This window comes from Balaenoptera ricei, chromosome 16, assembly GCF_028023285.1.
Source record: "Balaenoptera ricei isolate mBalRic1 chromosome 16, mBalRic1.hap2, whole genome shotgun sequence".
NCBI lineage: Eukaryota > Metazoa > Chordata > Mammalia > Artiodactyla > Balaenopteridae > Balaenoptera > Balaenoptera ricei.
This window is the reverse complement of record NC_082654.1, coordinates 54,398,959-54,419,450: the sequence shown is the minus strand read 5'-3', so window position 1 is coordinate 54,419,450 and position 20,492 is coordinate 54,398,959. Positions and strand designations below refer to the sequence as shown.

Genomic DNA, 20,492 nt, shown 5'->3' with positions numbered 1-20,492 from the left:
GGTGGGAGCATTTAATCCATTTACATTCAAGGTAATTATCGATATGTATGTTCCTATTCCCATTTTCTTAAATGTTTTGGGTTTGTTATTGTAGGTGTTTTCCTTCTCTTGTGTTTCTTGCCTAGAGAAGTTCCTTTAGCATTTGTTGTAAAGCTGGTTTGGTAGTGCTGAACTCTCTCAGCTTTTGCTTGTCTGTAAAGGTTTTAATTTGTCCATCACATTTGAATGAGATCCTTGCTGGGTAGAGTAATCTTGGTTGTAGGTTCTTCTCCTTCATGACTTTAAGTATATCCTGCCACTCCCTTCTGGCTTGCAGAGTTTCTGCTGAAAGATCAGATGTTAACCTTATGGGGATTCCCTTGTGTGTTATTTGTTTTTTTTCCCTTGCTGCCTTTAATATGTTTTCCTTATATTTAATTTTTGACAGTTTGATTAATATGTGTCTTGGCGTGTTTCTCCTTGGGTTTATCCTGTATGGGACTCTCTGTGCTTCCAGGACTTGATTAACTATTTCCTTTCCCATATTAGGGAAGTTTTCAACTATAATCTCTTCAAATATTTTCTCAGTTCCTTTCTTTTTCTCTTCTTCTTCTGGGACCCCTATAATTCGAATGTTGGTGCGTTTAATGCTGTCCCAGAGGTCTCTGAGACTGTCCTCAGTTCTTTTCATTCTTTTTTCTTTATCCTGCTCGGCAGTAGTTATTTCCACCATTTTATCTTCCAGGTCACTTATCCTTTCTTCTGCCTCAGTTATTCTGCTATTGATCCCATCTAGAGTATTTTTAATTTCATTTATTGTGTTTTTCATCATTGCTTGATTCCTCTTTAGTTCTTCTACGTCCTTGTTAAATGCTTCTTGCATTTTGTCTATTCTATTTCCAAGATTTTGGATCATCCTTACTATCATTATTCTGAATTCTTTTTCAGGTAGACTACCTATTTCCTCTTCATTTGTTAAGTCTAGTGTGTTTTGACCCTGCTCTTTCATCTGCTGTGTGTTTTTCTGTCGTCTCATTTTGCTTATCTTACTGTGTTTGGGGTCTCCTTATCACAGGTTGCAGGTTTGTAGTTCCCGTTGTTTTTGGTATCTGTCCCCAGTGGCTAAGGTTGGTTCAGTGGGTTGTGTAGGCTTCCTGGTGGAGGGAACTAGTGCCTGAGCTCTGGTGGATGAGGCTGGATCTTGTCTTTCTGGTGGGCACGTCCACGTATGGTGGTGTATTTTGGGGTGTCTGTGGCCTTATTATGATTTTAGGCAGCCTCTCTGCTAATGGATGAGGCTGTGTTCCTGTCTTGCTAGTTGTTTGGCATAGGGTGTTCAGCACTGTAGCTTGCTGGTCATTGAGTGATGCTGGGTCTTGATGTTGAGATGGAGATCTCTGAGAGATTTTTGCCGTTTGGTATTACGTGGAGCTGGGAGGTCTCTTGTGGACCAGTGTCCTGAAGTTGGCTCTCCCACCTCCGAGGTACGGCCCTGATGCCTGGCTGAAGCACCAAGAGCCTTTCGTCCACACGGCTCAGAGTAAGAGGGAGAAAAAAATAGAAAGAAAGAAAGAAAGAAAGAAAGAAAGGAAGGAAGGAAGGAAGGAAGGAGGAAGGAAGGAAGGAAGGAAGGAAAGAAAGAAAGAAAGAAAGAAAGGAAAGAAAGAAAGAAGCTATAATATAGTGAAGTAAAATAAAGCTATTGTAAAGCAAAGCTATACAGACAAAATCTCCCCCAGAAGCATATACATATACACTCACAAAAAAAAAAGGAAAAGGGGAAAAATTAATATATCCTGCTCCCAAAGTCCACCTCCTGAATTTGGGATGATTCGTTGTCTATTCAGGTATTCAACAGATGCAGGCACATCAAGTTGTTTGTGGAGTTTTAATCCGCTTCTTCTGAGGCTGCTGGGACAGATTTCCCCTCCTCTTCTCTGTTCGCACAGCTCCTGGGGATCAGCTTTGGATTTGGACCCGCCTCTGCGTGTAGGTCGCCAGAGGGCGTCTGTTCCCCGCCCAGACAGGACGGGGTTAAAGGAGCAGCTGCTTCGGGGACTCTGGCTCACCCAGGCCGCGGGGAGGGAGGGGTACAGAGGAGGCGGGGCGAGCCTGCGGCGTCAGAGGCCGGCGTGACGTTGCAGCAGCCTGAGGCGCGCAGTGCGTTCTCCCGGGGGATGTTGTCCCTGGATCACGGGACCCTGGCAGTGGCGGGCTTCACGGGCTCCCGGGAGGGGCGGTGTGGAGAGTGACCTGTGCTCGCACACAGGCTTCTTGGAGGCGGCAGCAGCAGCCCCAGCGTCTCACGCCCGTCTCTGGGGTCCGCGCTGATAGCCGCGGCTCGTGCCAGTTTCTGGAGATCGTTTAGGCGGCGCTCTGAATCCCCTCTCCTTGCGCGCCGCGAAGCAAAGAGGCAAGAAAAAGTCTCTTGCCTCTTCGGCAGCTGCAGACTTTTTCCCGGTCTCCCTCCCAGCCAGCTGTGGTGCGCTAACCCCTTCAGGCTGTGTTCACGCCGCCAACCCCAGTCCTCTCCCTGCGATCCGACCGAAGCCCGAGCCTCCGCTCCCAGCCCCGCCCGCCCCGGCGGGGGAGCAGACAAGCCTCTCGGGCTGGTGAGCGCTGCTCGGCGCCGAGCCTCTGTGCGGGAGTCTCTCCGTTTTTCCCTCTGCGCCCCTGTTGCTATGGGATCCGCGCTGTTAGCCGCGGCTCGCGCCCGTCTCTGAAGTTCGTTTAGGCGGCGCTCTGAATCCCCTCTCCTCGCGCACCAGGAAACAGGGAAGAAAAAGTCTCTTGCCTCTTCGGCAGCTGCAGACTTTTTCCCGGACTCCCTCCCGGCTAGCTGTGGTGCACTAACCCCTTCAGGCTGTGTTCACGCCGCTAACCCCAGTCCTCTCCCTGCGACCGAAGCCCGAGCCTCAGCTCCCAGCCCCGCCCGCCCCGGCGGCTGAGCAGACAAGCCTCTCGGGCTGGTGAGTGCTGGTCAGCGCCGAGCCTCCGTGCGGGAAGTGCGGGAATCTCTCCGCTTTGCCCTCCGCACCCCTGTGGCTGCGCTCTCCTCCGTGGCTCCGAAGCTTCCCCCCTCTGCCACCCGCAGTCTCTGCCCGCGAAGGGGCTCCTAGTGCGTGGAAATCTTTCCTCCTTCACAGCTCCCTCCCACTGGTGCAGGTGCCGTCCCTATTCTTTTGTCTCTGTTATTTCTTTTTTCTTTTGCCCTACCCAAGTACGGGGGGAGTTTCTTGCCTTTTGGGAGGTCTGACGTTTTCTGCCAGCGTTCAGTGGGTGTTCTGTAGGAGCAGTTCCACGTGTAGATGTATTTCTACTGTATCTGTGGGAAGGAAGGTGATCTCCGCGTCTTACTCTTCCGCCATCTTCTCTCCTCCCCCCATGCTTAATTTTTGACTTAACTTGGCAAGAACTCACTTATTAAAAATCTATATATATATTATTTTTAAGTAATGAAAACAAAATCCCACTTTAAGTTAGGTTCTTTCATATAGTTAATACATATAATTTATTATTTCATTATTATAAGCTGATTGAAAACTGAAACTGAACAATCTAACAGTTCTAAATAGTCTTTTAAAATAAAAGTATTTTGCTCTTTGATTATATATTTCACTTATCAGAACTCACTAAGGGATTTTCCATCCCTTAATTAAGCATGTTGGTTTCCAAAAACACACTTTCTTTTAGAAATACTTGCCTTTACAACATATTGGAAGTTGCTCTGAGTGCCGCGGAGGTCTGGTAGTTGTAACTGTGTATAACTCTCCACTATCCTTGCGGTGGATCTGCCTTCTCACTCATCTCCCATTCTGCACTACTGGGAAAAGTGGAAGAACATTGGCTAGGTCTCATTTTTCTGAGCATGAGAAACTTCCATATGAAGAGATACAGTTTCAGGTAAGCAGTGTGTTCTGTTAAGTCATCACAAACCATGATGACTTTTCATAAACAAATATTTCTACCATAAGAAATGGTTTCTTTCCATTATTACAATCACTTAGTGTATATTTCAACAGTAATTTCTTTAGGTTCCTTTTCTAAAGCTGTGGGTGAGAGAGAATGTCTCTCTTTGTCATCTCCCTCCTTTTCTGCCTTCCCATTTACCTTGGGGTTCTCATTCCAATAGGGTCTTTATCTCACCCCCTTTTCACAGCTGTACTGTGATCTAATACAGGCATTCTTTGTATGACAGAATGTCATGTCTCCTATAGCATGTCTGTGGAATATGAGCCTTGCAAGAGGCCCAAAGAACAATGGAGATCTATGGTCAAAAGTTCCATTCAAATATTAAAGTGTCTGTGAGCTTTGCAGTAAAGAAACCTGTTATTAATCTGTATTTCCCAAAATTGTCTTATCATGAAGCCCTTATCTTATAATACTCATATTCTGAGAACCTAGTGATATGTGGGTACACTTTGGGAAATGCCACATTACTATTAGAATAACAATAATTCTGCCTCTTCACACTTGGAAGAGGTAATCTAGACAAAATGAATAGTACAAGCTCCAAGTTTTATACTTAATTTTTATCATTTTGTGCATTTTACAGAAGAAAGTTTAAAAAAGACCTTAGAGGTAATTTGGACTGTGTTCCTGTTACTCTATTTATTTAGCATTATAATAAAAGAACATAGGAAAAGTGCACTATATTATTGTCATTTTACAGATAAGTAAACTGAAGTCTGGAGAGGGATATTACTTGCCCATGCTAACACAACTTAGTTAAAAATAGTTGAGACTGTGATTCAAATTCCCATCTTCCAATTCCAAATTTAGTGTCAAATCGACAAGATCAAGCCACTTTCATAACAAGAGAATCATACTTATAATGCTTTTGGTATAACCCACAGCTTTTGTAAATGATTTTATTTGTAATATTAATTTTTCTGTTTATACAAGTAATACATTTTCCTTGTTACTCATATAGAAAATGTAGGACCACATAAAGAAACCAGTCAATCTGAGTTTTTTGTACCTTTATGCATTTAGCATATTGAACACTATTTAATATAGTGTGAAGATTTCCCCAGTGCTATACTTATCTTCCTAAAATCCCTGTCCTTCATTTAGCCAATTTCCTATTGTTTCCAAAGTTGCGCTATTTTAAACTGTGTTTTGCTGAACATAATAAAAAATGTAACTGTTGTTGCAAAAGGTATCACCGGTTTCCAAGATATTTGGTCTACCTTGCCAAACTGTACTCTTGAAAGTTGTATCACCTTCTTCCCTATCGATAGTGTATAAGGGAATCTTTTGCTTATAATCAAAGCAAAGTAACCCTTAATCGTCCAGAATTCTGAGATTATTTTCTTTCATGTGTACTATGTAAAATAGTAATTTAACATGCTTTTTATTCCTCTTAGGTTACTCTATAATATTCCCATTTCTGTTGATAATATTGCATTTTTCTATTTATGATTTTTAATGCCATTATTATAATATATAAAATAGCTAGCTGAAGATGTATTTTGGACATTGCATTAAGCTTAAAGATAACATTAAAGAAAATCAGTGAGATTTAACTCTTCTTTTCAAACCTAAGTTTCTAATCCTTGAGTTTTTAATTTATTCCCTTGGTTAGGCGAAACATGCCTTTAATTATTCTTTTGTCCCTGCAGAAAAGATAAGATGTTGAATACTTTGATAGAATTTGCATGTGAGAGAATAGCTTTCTACTGCTCTTATACACTCAATTAATCCAGAATGTGCTGGGTGTTTAGTTCTTGGGTCATAGTTTGTTTTTCTCTCAAAAGAGTGGAAGATTTTCAGTTTCATTGTTTTCTGGTATCTGGTTGTGTGAAAGTCAGATTTGAAACCAGTCCTGTTTAGTTTAGCTCTTTTGAAGTTACCTTCTCTTATTTTTTGTATTCCTGTAGGATTTTTTAATCTTGGAAATGAAAGCTAAGACCTTGATTTTAATGGGATTTAGTTGTTTTTTTTCCCGTAAATTTATTTTTGTAGTAGCTCTTAAGTCCTGTCCTGGAATCTTAAATCTTTCTTTAGCTGAGAAAAATTACATTCTGTTATAACTGCATTTACTCTCTTTTTCGCATTTCTTTTTCATTTGAATTCGGTCTTTGAATATGTCTTCCATATGTCCCATTCTGTCCACATTTTTTGTCTTAATCATTCTGCACTGAGCTCATTTGAATCACTTCTGTTTTCCCCCACATTTGATTTTCCTAATATTCAACCCAGTATATCTTTAATTTCACCCATTGTGTGTTCCATTTAACACAACCATTCCTTCTTTGTGCTCACTTTTGGTATTTCATAGAAACAATATGATTATATAGTGAATCTCAAATCATATTGTGTTACTACATGATGCAAGTATATGAGATAAAGGAAGGTAACTCCAACAGAACTTTCCTCCAGTATTCTCACATTTCCTGTACAAAGTCTGTTTCAGAGAGAGGCATTTGTTCAGTTCTCTCGACGGTCCCCTACTTTCTTACAGTATCTTCTCATAGGTTTACTGATTTTCCTCAGTTTGCTCCCTTGTTTTTCATGCATGTCGTGGCTGCTTGCTTTGGAAGGAATCTCCACTGTGTTTGACACCAAATCAAGGGGTCTCACTGGTTAGCCTTTATGCTATTGTGGTTGTCTACTTGGGGGAGGACTTAAGGGGAGGCATTATGCTTTCTGCTTCTTGTGATTACCTCCTAATGGAGAAATCTCTCTTCTGATTTGAATTTGTTATGTTGGCTGTGCACTGGCGCTGTCTTTCTGCTTAGAGCTGTCATGGGATGTTAGCATGTTCTTTCACTTATTTTCTATGATTGTTCGGAGGTGGGAAGTGGCTGAGGACGTAGGTAGGGGAGAAAGACCATCTCCTTCTGTAAAGTTTCCCTATGGCTCTTTGATATTCCAATCTTACAGAAGTCCTTATTTAGATACAGGCACTGATGTTGGTTTTGTATAATGTTGATCATCCCCATGAAAAAGTGGTTGGAGGGACTTTGTTTGCACGTGGCCCTCTTAACTGGCAAGTCCTTGCCCAATCAATCTGTACGTGATCCTTTACACCCATCTTTGGGAATTTTTTTCCTTTCTTTCTAATGCATAATGTCTGGCTTTGATAAAAAGGGTTCTGCTTTCAAGTTTCAAGAATAAAAAGAGGATAGCTGTCTGAGTATTAACATGATGGAAAAATTTAAAAATATAGAACAGTTGTGTTAGCTTATTTGTGACAAATAGATAATGCATCTCATGGCCATTAGGAACAGAATATTTGTTAGAGCATTCTGTCTATTGTTTAAAGGCATTGGTGGCATGTCATAATATTTACACAAGGCATGAAAGTGTTCCATTATGCATATCTGAAGTCTATAGTGTATCCCTTAAACTGTTGTCATTTAGCTGAATTCCAAGAAAATGTTGCCAGTATCATTGTGTGAAATGAGATAACCAAATGGCTTATGGAGCTCTGCTTCCTCCACACTCCACCCTCTGTCACAATACAATAAGTCAGAATATTATTACTTATTGAAGCATATGCTGCTTAATGAAAAATTAATAGCATTGCCATATGATGTAATGGTGCAAGATGCTATATTCTGACTAGGATAAGATAGTTACATATTTCTGCCAATTGGTCATCATCTTTTATTTCACATATCCATAATGAGTGCATATTTAGAAAATATGAGGGCGTTATCTGCTAGTGTTTCTGATTATTTAGTGATAATACTGAACCCATGTCCTTACAGAGAGTCTGAGAAGGAGAAGGATGAGAGGGGTTAGAGGAGGGAGGAGGGAAGAGAAAAAAAAGAGAGGGAGAGAGAAGGAGGGAGAGGAAGAAGAGAGAGTGCGATTGCTGTGTGGGTGAGCCTGTGTATATGCAGCACAGATGTATAATTTTGGAAGTCTGAATTTTCTATATCATTATTTTGGAACATTACCAAGTAATGCAATGCTGTGAGTTAGTTAAAACTAATTCTGGGTCCATCTAAAATGGTACCTAGCATAAATATGTTCTCATAGGCATGGTTTTAAACAAAAACCTAATAATTTGTTATTAGTTACTCTTCCTGAAAATCACATATTTACATCCTTTAGCAAACTGGGAAAGGTTTCTGTGAATGGCCTAGATAAGGTTGCTTGAACTTAAGTAAGCCTAAAAGAGTCTTATAAAATTTCTCACTTTCCCATACTGTTGCCAGAGTAATCTTCCTGTATTGTGTCTGGTCCGCTCCCTTATCTGCTGAGACCTCCTGGGCCCCACAGCGTCCGCAGTGTCCAGGGAGTCATCTCGTCCCAGCGTTCGGAGTCTCCTGTAATAGGGTGCCCACCTGCCTCTCCAACATTGCGAGCCGGCCTGTAATCAATCTGTATCTGGGCCCCAGCTACACCAAACCTCGTTCTGTTCTGCATTCTGGCCCTTTGCTTTCCTTCCTCCATGCCTGTGCAGGGTCACTATGGGGTGTCCCTCTCCTCCAGCCTCCTGCATGTAAACATTGTCTTTAAGTGCTCAGATCACATGTCTTCTCCTCCAAGTATAGTTATTGCTGAGACATTAGAATAGTCCCTTTCCCCTGTGAACTGGCTGAATCCTCTCTCTCCATCTCGAAGACAGTGAAATGTGGAGCTCCGGCTATGTATTTGCAGGGCCCTGAGTTCCAGTTGGTACATCCCAGTTATGCCATATTGGTCTTCGGTGTGATAACTAATATCTCTGAGCTTCAGTTTCCTCATCTATGAAATAAAAGTGATAATTTGTATGTTACTGGGTTTGGGAGAATTAAGATGATATCTGAGTCATATATAGTTTAGTGGTTGAACGATAATAGATGTCACATAAGCACAGTGTGATCTATGATTTTTATTAAACATCATTGCTCTCTCCTATTATGTGATTTATTTATGCAAAATCTCTCCCTAGCCTTGGAGCCTTTGGTGACAGAACCTGAGCTAGGTTTGTCTTTGCATCCTCAAAGGTCTCAGCACAGTTTTTTACATGAAATATGTACCAAATTACATCTTTATATCTTATTTATTTATTTATTTATTTATGGCCGTGTTGGGTCTTCGTTTCTGTGCAAGGGCTTTCTCTAGTTGTGGCAAGTGGGGACCACTCTTCGTCGCGGTGCGCGGGCCTCTCACTATCGCGGCCTCTCTTGTTGCGGAGCACAGGCTCCAGACGCGCAGGCTCAGCAATTGTGGCTCACGGGCCTAGTTGCTCCGCGGCATGTGGGATCTTCCCAGACCAGGGCTCGAACCCGTGTTCCCTGCATTGGTAGGCAGATTCTCAACCACTGCGCCACCAGGGAAGCCCTATATCTTTTTAATACTCCGATGATAGTGTCATCTCAGCTCAGTTTCTTCCATCACATCTGACCTGAGCAGGACTGAATGATTTGTGCATTTTGATTTGTGATGGTGTGTGATCTCTACTTCAGCTGTCTTTTAGGCAGCAGCTACTTCTGGCCTCCTTTGCTGCAGAGACAAGCCGGGCTTTGGAGCCCTGTGCCCTCAGTGAGCTTGATGATTGCAAAGATATTTTCAGTGTGGTGATGCGCACGGCTGGGTTTAAGAGATTAGATATGTGGAGTGTGATTAAGCCTGTCTACTCATTATCAAACCAACATTACTCATTATAAACTTTTAAGTCTAGAGATTTGAAATGTTTAGCGTTTATTCATATAAAAATCATATCCACTGTTGGTTGAGTCTAGTTAGAGATACTTCTTCATGTGACTCTACAAACTTTCTCCCATTGCTGGAAATCAACTCTGTAGAATCTTGTCTCCCACCCTGGCCATTCTGAATCTATGATCTTTGTGTTGTGCTGGTGTCTTCAATTCTTCACACTTCAATTAAGCAGTGTGGATGAGTAGACATCTCTTGGGTTTTTGGAGTCAGACAATCTGGACTTTAGTCTTGATATTACCACTGATTCTGTTTGACTTGTTCATATTATTGCATCTTTCTGCGTCTCAGTTTCATCATCTGGGGAAATGTTGTTAATACTGCCTACTTCTAGGGCTGTTGTAAGGAATAAATGACACAAAAGGAGTTCTGTGCTAGAACAATGTGTGCATATATCAAGGACCCCATGAATATTAATTCTTTCTTCCACACCTCCCCCTTTTTCTCCCACCTACATCATCATGAGAAATAAGCCTAGTCAAAAGCATAAATCTCAAACAGTACTGCCCTTTTTCTTTTAAACATCTCCACTTTTTAAAAACTGTAGCATGGCAAGCTGTTTTTAAAGAGAAACACATTTTCAGATTTCTAGGATATTTACTACTTTAATGACTATTGACAGTCAAAAGATTTCATTTATGTGAAGGATAAAACTTTACCTTGTTATAGAAAATGTATTTTTGAAACCACAAGGCTCAACTAACAAATTTCTTTTCTAAAAGTGACAGTAGACCTTGAGGAAAATGATGAAAAATAAGTAGAACAATTTCCAAAACTCACTCAAAAACTATTAAAAGAAATGCATCAATGTTTTCAACTATGTAATGTTGAATAATTGGGACATTCTAAGCTATTATTACTGGTTCTTTTGAAAATCAAAAGTTGCACTTTAGCAAAAATACATGAATGTGACTTTTTTTTAAGAGCAAAATTAATCTTTATTAATTGTGATAAGTTGTATTTTATTGTATATGCATTATATGTTTGTATGCATTTTAAAACACTTAAGATCCAATCTTGAGAGCACTGTTAATTTTGGGTTAAAATTTTCTGTGATTTTACCATTGTGATGAATAATTATGATCAATGTCATGCTTAGATTTTTTTGAAATCTCTGGAAATAAGTGTTGTTTTTTTTTTTTAAATTAGACACTTCCTTGGCCAAATGGGTAGTTAAACTTAATACCACATATTTAGGACAATGGTATGATATTTATTAAATTAAAATGAAAATGTATTGTTTGAGAAAGAGTTTTCCCTTGGAGAGTTTAGGGCATTTTATAAAAGTGTTTAAGTTTGTAATGAGACTACATAGACCTTTTATGTTTTTCTCTTTGGGAGCCATAACACAATCTGAAGAAATGAGTTCTTAATTACCAAATAGATTCATATGTGCTCATATAAAATAAATTTCATTTATGCCTTTAACAACTTGCAGACTAGAATAAAATTGACTAAAACTATGGTTGTGCTTACAAGTATTGGTAATAACTTTAATAAATGATGCTTCATCCATGTCTTGAATCTACTTATATTGCTAATTTATTACTACTAGGTAATACCGAGATGCATGAGTCCAGTTTAGTGGGGAGCTGATACATGGAGAGTACAAACTGAGTACAGTGATACTTGCTTCAATCAGGCATATTTAGATAGATATCTTATTTCATGATCTTTGCTTGACAGTATTAACTTCTTTGCTAATATGTATTCTAAATATATTTTGGTCAGAACATAATCATGCCTAACCCAGTGGTGAGACCCTTTCCAAACTTATCAGCTTGAAAATTGGTTGGAAGGATGCTAGATGGTAAAAAATTAAATTTCTCTCTGTTAGTTTCTAATGAACTAAGTTTGATTTTTTCTGTATTTTACAAATTATTTATAATAACCCATTGGAACTTAGTTTACCTATACTTTAAAAATACACATATTTCTATTAAGCAGTAAATTTTATGTGGCATAGAAAAAATTTTGTATGTATTTTTGCATTCGATCTTCCCCCAAATCTTATGAAATAGTCATTCTTATCCCATTTGGACAGAAAACAATTGTGAAATTCAGGTCAATTAAGTGACATACAAAGGGCATATACACAGCTTCCATTTTTTCCCTATAGGTTACAGAATGTCACTGAAGAGATGTAAGCCATGGGGGGAAATGGTCAAGTTTGTAGTTTAGAGTCCTCTGGGAGCAATGTGAATGGTCGATTAATGAGATCTACAACTGGAGACAGATCTCTGTCATCCTTGGCTCCTACCTTTCTGTCATAGCCCACATCCCATGCGTCAGGAAAGCTGTTAACTATAATTTCAGCACATAGCAACAAGCCAACTACTTATCAAGATCACTGTTTTTACCTCCCTGGTCTCTACCTGTCAACTCTTGCCTTCACCTACAGAGCTTCCTAACTGGTGTCCCTATTTCTACTCTTGCTTTTGCTAATCTAAATATAACGGTCAGTGTGACCCTTTAAACATGTAAGACCACAGTATATCACTGCAAATCCAACCTTGTCGTAGATCCTGTTTCACTCAGAGAAAAAGCCAAAGTCCTTCCTATAGCTACAAAGCCTGACATGCTCTAGATCCTTTTCTTTCTTCCTGCCGTTTTCCCACTCCCCTACTCCCCTCAGCCACACTGGCCTCCTGGATCTTTCTTGAACATACAGTCATGCTCTTGCCTCAGGTCTTTGCCCTGGCTGTTTCTTCTGCTTGAAATACCCTGCGTGGATCTCCATGTGGTGAATACCCTCACTTCCTCAAATCTCTAATGAAATGTCATCTTTTCAATGAGAAGTGAACACACTATTTTAATTGCAGCCTATTTACCTCCCCTGTTTCTGATTTTCCTTACACTGATTTGCTTTTTTTCCCTTCTATAGTACTAATCACCTTCTAATAAACTATGCAGTTTATTTATTTATTTTGTGTATTGTTTAGTGTCTACCTCATCCTATTACAATATGGATTTCACAGGGACAGGAATGTTTACCCGTTTGGCTCACTGATGCATTCCAAACACCTAAAACAGTATGTGGCATAAAGTATATTCTCAAAAAGTATTTGCTTAATGAATGAATGGATTGAATGTTGAAGGAAGCATCTAAGATAACCAGACATGTATTGTTTGCAGGACTATTTGAAAATGTAGTATGGCTATTAAAATCTGAAGCTTGAAATAATGCTTTTATCCATTTTTAGTTAACCCTAAGATTGGAGGAGAACCTCTAAAGCATCCATAAAAAATCATGTTCTCCAGCTCAGGCAATTTGGGCCTCCTTGGTTTTCTGTTCAGGTGGAATCTCTCCTGTATACTTTTCTATGTTTATTTTCTTTGGTGCAAGAGACAGTGGTCAAATTCAGAAACTATGACTTCCTTATCAGTTCATATTGATGTTAACATCTCTGTGGTTTTTAATTGGCAAGAAGAGTCATAAATGCAAATATAAAAAGAGATTATTTCTCCATCAGAGAAACTATTATAAAATACCATCAAAATAAATAAAAGAAAACCACTAAATGATTAATATTTGCAACCTGAAAGCCTCTTCAGTAGGTTCCTTCTTATAATCATTCTAGAGTAAAAGATGAATAAAATGGAAAATATTGTTAGAATAATTTATTCACCAAAAGCTCCAGAAATGAATATATTAACTTACTAATCGTACATCTGTAGCAAGCACTAACAGCAGAGTATGAAATTTGGTTAATAAGCAACTTGAAAGAAAATCTCAAATTAATGCAATTCATTGCAATATGATACTTTCTGTTGCAAAGTTACTAAAATTGATTCTTGTTTTTAAGTGGTCTTACAAGAACATAGCTGCTATTCTGTTCTTTTCGTCTTTTAAAATAATTTCATTCAGTTTGTGAATTTGTTTAGTTTTTAATATAATACCCTGACAATGTTACATAGAGATTCTAAACTAAAACTAAACAAACATTGTCCTGTTTCTTTTTCTTTCTGCTCTGAATCAAAAACAATGCTCCATGAACAATTTCCAATTATAATGAAGATAAATATAGTGTTCTAAAACATATTTCTGCTACTGTTTGAAGAAAGCTTCTAGGACTGTCCTTCAGACTCATACATTTTAAAAAGGAATGGACAAAAGAGAAAAGCAAAAGAAAAGAAAAGAAAAGAAGAAAAAGAAAGAAAAGGAGAGGAAAAATGAGGAATGGAGAGAGAAGGGAAAGAAAGGACAGGGAAAGATAAAGGAACTTGTATGTTATTCCCCAAGTGCCCTATTTTCCACCCATAATAAAGCTAATGAATTTTGAGACTTCCCTGGTGGTCCAGTGGTTAAGACTCCACACTCCCAATGCAGGGGGCCTGGGTTCGATCCCCGGTTGGGGATCTAGATCCTGTATGCCGCAACTAAAGATCCTGTGTGCTGCAACTAAGACCGGGTGCAGCCAAATAAATAAATAAATAAATATTTAAAAAAAAAATCTGTCTTTCTTTAAAAAAAAAGCTAACGAATTTTTAATCTTACTTTCTAAAATCAGAAAAACTAAATGATCTCTTCTTACATTGATTTTTTTCTGATTTCAAAAAAATCCTACTGCCTGAATTAAGAGGCTAAGAGGAAAAGGCATTTCCAATTCCTAACGTATCAAGTTGACCAGTTATTTCATATTGTAATATCTACATTCATAGAAATACATATGGATGTTCTCAGGTTATGTGTGAGTTTGGGACCTAATAAAGTTCCTTCCTCTTGTTTTAGAAGGGGGTTATTATAGAATTGTGATGCAATTAGTAACTTTAGACAGTCATTTTCCTTTATTTTGAGCCCTTTAAAAACCTTTTTATAAAATTGCACACATACATACAGTGTAGTGTTTGCAAACTTGAAAATCTCTTTTTGGACAAACCCATCTTGCAGTACTTCCTACTTGTGTTTTCCTCTCACTGTATCCCTTATCCTTAATAGGACAAAACATCTGTTATTATATAAAATAAAGAAAACTGTGGCTAACAAGACTTCAAATCTACCTCCAAATCACGACTACACTTGCCAAATATGATTTTGTCTTTGTGTTTGTAGATACTGTGACTCCAGGGACTTCATTATCTCAGGCCTGGCGCATCTCAAGTTTCTCTAAAAAGCCAAATCACCTTGTCTTTGGGTCTTCAGAGGCTTCCCATCCCTGTTCAATATTTGTCTCACCTTTGGATTCCTGTCTTATTCAACCTTAATGAATCCTACTACTTCTGTATGCACCCACTGTCCAAACCTATGAAGGCTGGGCAAATTAAATGTGACATAAAAATATAACTACTTTATTTATTTAAAAGTAGAGGACAATTGCAATTCAGTGCAGGTTTTTTCTATTAACTATGTGCTTTTTTGCATTAGGTACAATGTGTAGCTTATGCTTCTTTCATGGAAACGTGAGGATTGCATCTCTGACTCATGGTCAGACTTTGGGGCTCTCTGCATCTTTAGTTCATACCATGTCAGTGTGCCTTTTAAAGGCATGTTCCTCCCCTGCACCCTAGATGAGAATGGAAAGGACTCTAGCTTTCTTGGCTGTGCCATTGTGCTTCACATAGGCAACCTGGTGAGGAGAAGATTACATTTCCAGATGTTTATATATCTCTGCTAAGTATCTAAGAGATGGAACACTTAAAACACACAGTTGTGCATAGAGTCAGGTTTGGGACATTTGGAAAGTGATTACAGCAAAACTCAGGTTAGGAGTTAAGATAATTTTGAAGAAACAAATCTATGACATGGAATCTTTTTGACTGGAGGAACCTCCCGAATCACCTGATCCAACAGGGCACTGATGAAATGATCCCACAAACCAAGCAATCTGAGTAATTGTTCTTCATATTTGTAACATTTTTTTATAAAAACACATCCCTTGCCTCAGAGCTTAGTTCTTCATCAGCACAGGCCCTCAAGAGTCCTCTGGAGGAATTTAAACCTATGTTTCAAACCTGAGCAACTCTGCTGCATGCGACCGTCATTGGAGCTAAGAAACCAGCAGCCTTCCTTATAAATAAACTCTATTCAACTATTTGCATTTTTGCTGCCTTTGGTCTGCACATTTATTTTATTTTTACTTATTTATTTATTTTTTGGCTGTGTTGGGTCTTTGTTGCTGCATGCGGGCTTTCTCTAGTTGCAGCGAGCAGGGGCTACTCTTCGTTGCCGTGCGTGGGCTACTCATTGCGGTGGCTTCTCTTGTTGTGGAGCATGGGCTCTAGGCACGTGGGCTTCAGTAGTTGCAGCATGTGGGCTTCAGTAGTTGTGGCTTGCAGGCTCTAGAGTGCAGGCTCAGGAGTTGTGGCACATGGCTTAGTTGCTCCGTGGCATGTGGGATCTTCCCAGACCAGGGCTCGAACCCGTGTCCCCTTCATTGGCAGGCAAATTCTTAACCACTGTGCCACCAGGGAAGTCCTGGTCTGCACGTTTAGATGCCAATGTTATCCTTCATAAAATGTCACATACCAAAATGGGCAGAGTAGACATATAATACACTAGGTGTTCACTTCTTAACCCCTTTGCATTCTATTGGATTTAATGGAAATCCTACCTAGTGAAGGAGGTATTTAGAATTATCTGGGGGTAAATACCAATGATGAGTATAGTTTTATCTGTTCTTACTTTCTATATATTGATATATGATGCAGTTAGTATTTAAGTTGGTGCATGTAACAAACATGCCGTGCTACTTTTTATCCCAAGCAAACTGGAATCACTATATATATCCCTTTCTCTCTCACTTCAAATCCAGAGCAAAAGGCCTTGCTTGTTTCTTCAGTAAACCTGAGGGGAATGGAGGCCTACAGTGTTCTGAGTATGTGCCAGGCACTTTCTCCATGTTTATATTGCACATAGTTTTAGCCTCCTCATTTTATAGATTAGAAAATAGAAACTCAGAGAAAAAGGAACTTGTCATGTTCGTGAAATATTAAGGGGTGAATTCAAACCCAAATCTTTAGGGTTTTCCCACCCCTCTACAGTGACAAATTTTCACATGGATTAAATGTTATTAGGGCCATCAGTGTACAGTAGCGAAAAGAGCACCGTTCTTTTTTATTTTCCCAAATATATTATTTTTCTAATTGAAGTATGGTTGATTTACAATATTGTGTTCATTTCAGGTATATCACATATTCTTTTAGCACCACCTATGTACCAGTCACTATCTCTTTTCTTTCATTATTTTTGTTTATTCTTCTTCACAACCCTATCAGTTAGGTACCATTATTATCTTTTTTTAATGCTTATCTTATTTTTTTACCATTTAAAAAATTGAAGTATAGTTAACTTAAAATGTTGTGTTAGTTTCAGGTGTACAGCAAAGTGACTCAGTTATACATATATATATAATATATGTATTATATATACATATGTATATTCTTTTTCAGATTCTTTTCCATTATAGGTTATTACAAGATATTGAATATAGTTTCCTGTGCTATGCAGTAGGTCCTTGTTGTTTACCTATATTATACATAATAGTGTGTATATGTTAATCCCAAACTCCTAATTTATCTCCCCCCAACTCCACTATACCCTTTAGTAACAATAAGTTTGTTTTGTATGTCTGTGAGTCTATTTTTGTTTTGTAAATAAGTTCATTTATATCATTTTTTAAGATTCCGCATATGAGTGCTATCATATGATATTTGTATTTCTCTGACTTACTTCACTTAATATGATAATCTCCACGTCCATCCATGTTGCTGCAAATGGCATTATTTTATTCTTTTTTATGGCTGAGTAATATTCCATTCTGTATATATACCACATGTTTTTTATCCATTCATTTGTCGATGGACACTAAGGTTGCTTCCATGTCTTGGCTATTGTAAATAAAAGAGCACTGTTCTTAAAGTCAGAAAACCTGGGTCAAATCCTAACTCCAGTAGATTCCAACTATGAGAACTTGAACAGTTTCTCTGAACTGAAGCTCTCAGGTGCACTTTCCCAGCCACATCTTCCCTCCTGAATCCCAGAAGAGGCCACTGATGTCTTGAATTTGGTATGCATCATTACCTTGATTTCCTTACAGTTTCCTCTAAACAATATGATGACTGTGTTGCATTTGGAGGCTTCATTGTATACTATCATCAGCAATGACATAAGAACTCTAACACTCAACCTGCTCCCCATATGTCCTTATCAACTCACTTAGAACAGCTTCACTCCAGGAACTCCAGGGACTACATAGTCACCATGCTGTTTTTAAGTTCTGTTTTATGCATTTTGGAAAACAGACTTCATTTTTGGAAGAGCTCATGTACATCCTACATAACAGGGGTGGGATTGGTTTTGGATATTCTGGTAGTTATCAAAGTTCTCCATTATCAGGGATAGGCAATATAGTGCAGGAGTTAAGCAGGAGTTGAGAACACTTTTTGGGTATATTGCTTAATATTTATGAACTCGTTTCCTTATTTAATTGGTGATGATAATTATCTTTAAAATCCATTTTTTTTTGGTGTGAGGATTCAATGAAATATGGAGTATTTATAGTAAGTGGTAACCCATGATATTATACAACTATTAGTATCCATCTTCCAAATTTTCCCATTCTAGCCCCAGAACCACAGAGAAGGACATACATACCAACTTTATTCATTACATTTCTATTAAATAGTTGAAAGGTAACTTGTACACACATAGCCTGGCAACTTCAATCTTTTTATATTCCAAATAATTTGAAAGGATATGTGGTGTTGGCTTCACTGAACCGCATCAGAACACTCCAGAGATGAAACTTTTATACAAATCCCTGCTTTTCCTTTTCTCCTTTCTGCTGGCCACATATGCAAGAAAACAGTTTTAAAGCATTTGTTTCAGTTTCTTTGTCTCTCCCAAGGCTGCATGGCAAATGCATTTTTTGTTTATTCTTTTAAAAAAATGTTGAATTCTTAGTAAGTGCCAGGCATTATGAATGTATGTTTGGGAGAGGAGGAAAGCAGTGGTATTATCTAATTCACATTTTAAAAGATTACTTTGGTTGCTTTGTGGAAAATAATGAGTGTGTGGTGGGGTTGCTGTTATTTGGGGACATGTGAAATAGTGAGTGATTAGTTAGGAAGGAATCATAAGAGTCCAAGACAGAAATTTGAGATATAGTTTGAAGAGAGAAGAGAGAGGTCATGCTGGTGAATCTCATGTGTAGAAGAGAGAGGAAAAGAAAAGGAAGACTTCCTGATTTCTGAACAAGAGTATCTGGGTAGGTGGTTTTGTATTTAGTCAGGAACTCTGGAAATTCAGTAGGTTATGGGTAGAATCATGAGTTTGGAAATATGTTTGAGTCTTATATAAGATATGCAAATGGAAATGTCATGTAGGCAACTGCATATATGAGTCTTGATGATAAAGAATTCTGGAGGAGATAAACATTGGGAACTCTATAGACTATAAATGATATTTAACTTAGTTTTTGACAGAATATAGGATACATAGATTAGGAAGAGGATAGGTTCCAGGATAGAGCCCTGATAATCATCCGCTATGGTAAAGTAGTGGAAGGCAAGGTAGGAAAATGTGACTGAGATGTACAAGGTGAGGTTGCAGGAAAACCATGAAGCTGCTGTTTCAGAAGCCAAGAGGTAAGTGTATTTTAAGAGTGACAGAATGGCCAGTTATATGGAGGGCTATTTAGAGGTTGAGAAAGGTGATTGGAGTGTTTCCATTGGATTTGGCAACATGGGGGTTGCTGGTGACCATTGCAAGAGCAGAATTAGTGGAGTGGCTGGGGCAGAGGCCAGGTGGGAGTGATCTGAACTGCTTAATGGAAAGTGGAAAAGAGGAGAGAGTGTGTGTTGACATCTCTTTTGAGAAGTTTGGTTTAGAAGGGCAGCAAAGAAAAATGGCAGTTTATGAAGGGGGAGGGCATATTGCAGTAAGGGAAGGCTTTGTTTCGCTTTAAAAAAAAGTGATACCCTTGGGACTTCCCTGGTGGCGCATTGGTTAAGAATCCGCCTGCCAAGGCAGGGGACACATGTTCGATCCCTGGTCCGGGAAGATCCCACATGCTGTGTGGAGCCACTAAGCATGTGTGCCACAACTACTGAGCCTGCGCTCTAGAGCCCACGAGCCACAACTACTGAAGCCCGCGTGCCTAGAGCTCGTGCTCCACAACAAGAGAAGCCACCGCCATGGGAAGCCCGCGCAACACAAGAAAGACCCAACTCAGCCAAAATAACTAAGTAAATAAAATCATTAAAAAAAAGTAATAGCCTAGAGCAGAGTTTATCAAACTGAAGTTTGTGAACCATTAGTGGTCTTAAAACAATGTTAGTGTGTTTCAATAATCATTTAAAAAATTAAATAGAATAAAACAAAACATTATCAAGGTACACCTCATGTGGTAAAGGTAGGAATTTTATTTTTATGGAATATATTATTATGAAACATTTACAAATAGTTGCATATTTACACACACACATGTATAGGTGTATATTTTATCATAATATAAAATACGTTTCCTCATGTGGATCACAGTTTAAAAACTTTGGAATGCACTATACTAGGGCATATTTGCAAGGTGACAGGGATAAACTAGTAGAGTAAAAGACACTGATGACACAGAAGCGAGGAAAACCAAAGAAGTAAAGTTCTTGAGCAGGACTGAGGAAGTCCTTACTCAATTCTCTTATCTTTTTGCTTCTCATCCACATATTTTATGGCTTCATGTAGTCATTTAAGCTGATAATAAATGAACAAATCCCATATTTTTTTCAGGTTTTAATGGTAGAGTTTAAAGAGATACACTTTTTTCAACAGTAAAGATTTGTCACAGACACTGTGTTATGGACTTAATTGTTTCTCCCCAAATTCATATGTTGAGATCCTATAACTCCCAGTAACTCAGAATGTG

General features: G+C 38.7%; 1 protein-coding gene across 4 annotated transcripts in view; it reads left to right on the top strand.

Annotated features, from left to right (window-relative positions):
* The window catches only part of NRG3 (neuregulin 3), a 1,107,816-nt gene that overhangs the window by 124,318 nt on the left and 963,006 nt on the right, over positions 1 to 20,492 (top strand). The window lies entirely within an intron of this gene.